The following is a 2,227-nucleotide window of genomic DNA, read 5'->3' on the forward strand; positions in this document are numbered from 1 at the left end:
TTGATTCTTTCCTTTATTTATTTTTTAAGTATAAAGTGTAGACCAAGTAGTAGCAGTGGGAATGGGTTAGAGAGAATCTGGGAGTTGAGTCTAAATTTCTCTCTGTTAGGCACTCTGCATCCAGGACTTCTCATTCATCCACTCAAAAATATTCCTTGAGGGGCTGGTCCAGTAGAGTAGTGGTTAGGTTCACGTGGTCCACTTGGGTGGCCCGGGGTTGGCAAGTTCAGATCCTGGGTGTGGAGCTACACACAGCTCATCAAGCCATGCTGCAGCGGCATCCCACCTGCAAGGTGGAGGAAGATTGGCACAGATGCTGGCTCAGCAACAATCTTCCTCAAGCAAAAGGAGGAAGATTGGCAAGAGGCATTAGCTCAGGGCCAATCTTCCTCACCAAAAAAAAAAAAAAAAAAGAATTCCTTACGAACCTTCTATGAGTCATGTGGCATGCCAGGCATGGGACACAGTGGCAAAAAAGTACATAGGGAGCTTATATTCAAGTGAGAGAGAGAGACAATGAATAAGCAAACAGATAATGTCTGAAATGAAAAATCTATGAATAGATGACTGGAGCTCTTTCATGGGCCTAAAGGAAGAGGCTCTGTCACCCTCCTTGTCAGGGACGGACTGTGGAGGTGGCAGCTCAAAAGAGAAATGAGGGGCTGAACAACCTTGTCAAAGCAGAGAAATACCTGAAAACTGTTGTTTGCAAATGGAAGCCGGATTATGACAGTGCCACTTCCGAATATGGAAAAGCAGAGCTTCTGAGCAAACCAGCATGATGTTGAAGGAGATGCAGAAGCTACCAACTGATTGAGAAAGCCAGCGTAACGTTTCTAGAAAACAGCACTCCCAATAGAGCAGCCCTGGAGGCATTGGAACACAGCCGGCACTGGAATGAGCTGGAAAGCTTGCAGGAAATGTAGATCCAGAGAAGTCAGTACGATTATGTCAACAGACAGCCAACACGTCTGAAAATGAGGAGCACTTGGGCAGGCAGCTGGATGCTTAGGAAAAGCCTCAAGACTGCTAGCACAAGGATGCAGCATTGATCAGACGGCACCCTGTTCAGAAAGAAAAAATATTTATAAGGAAATTCGAATTATCCAACCGTTTATAAGAAAACAGTTGCTCGAGTCTTAGTTCACCTACACAGAAATGACTACATGGCCGCAGAAAGCTGTGTCGGGGAGAGCTCCAGCACACCAGGGCCTATGGGAGTGACAGCTGTGCTGCCCCAGGACAGCTTCTGGAAGGGTATGACCAGCAAGACCAAGCTGCAGCGTCAGAGGTCTGCACCTCTTCACGTTTCAAGTGCATGGACAGAGATTAGAGATTATGCTAAACTGGGCCTGAATGTGGTGGGTCCAGCAGGGGATCCAGAAGAAACCACCAGCAATGGTTGCACAACCACGTGAATATACCTAACGCCACCGAACTCTGCACTTAAAAATCATTAAAATGGTAAATTTTATGTTAGGCATATTTTACCACAATAAAAAAAATTTAAGAAAAAGAAGGAGCAGGAGGAGAATTAGAAGGAGAATTATAAAAAGAATTACAAGAAGAGGAAGAGGAGGAGAAGGAAGAGGAGGAAATAAGCCTGTGTCTTCACTACAGAGCCGAGGAAGAGGAAGATGGATATTCAGAAGGACTGTGCTAGTATTTTTCTTTGCAAAAAAGAAAAGAAAAAAAGGTGCCATGCCATTTCAGGGACTTGGAGCTTGTCTAAGAGTTTTCCATACTTCATTGAAGCCATGGTTTTAAATGCTAATAAAGACTGTCATTTTTACTTACTGATTCCCCAAATCACCCATCTGCGTCCACTATCTGGGAAAGTATTTTTCCTTTCTCTAAGAGCTTTCCTAAGACACCAGCCGGAGTTAAAAGAAATGTACCATCATGCTTTCATACAGTTGATTTTTAAATTTGTGAGCCAAATTCTAGATAAATTACATTCTGAACAAATAGGGCAATAGGCATGGATATTCTCTCTTGGGCTCTTGCGATTTACTATTCAAGAATTTCCTTTTCATTTTACTTAATGATTGGTGCCAAAAGCGAAGTTCACTGATAAGAAAATTAATTAGGATTTTAAAAATTTGTTTTGTTCTGAAAAGGATATTTATCCCCCATGATACTGGATACATATAAATTATTAAACTACTTCAGAGGTGAAATTGGGACACGAAGCTCTTTTGAGCTTTACAATAGTATTTAGCCCAAT

At 42.5% G+C, this 2,227-nt stretch overlaps 1 pseudogene; it reads left to right on the forward strand.

The window, feature by feature from the left end:
• The first annotated feature begins 641 nt into the window (after positions 1-641).
• Positions 642-1,418, forward strand: LOC106829001 (gamma-soluble NSF attachment protein pseudogene; annotated as a pseudogene).
• The last annotated feature ends 809 nt before the right edge of the window (positions 1,419-2,227 follow it).

This window comes from Equus asinus, chromosome 8 (assembly GCF_041296235.1).
Source record: "Equus asinus isolate D_3611 breed Donkey chromosome 8, EquAss-T2T_v2, whole genome shotgun sequence".
Classification (NCBI taxonomy): Eukaryota; Metazoa; Chordata; class Mammalia; order Perissodactyla; family Equidae; genus Equus; species Equus asinus.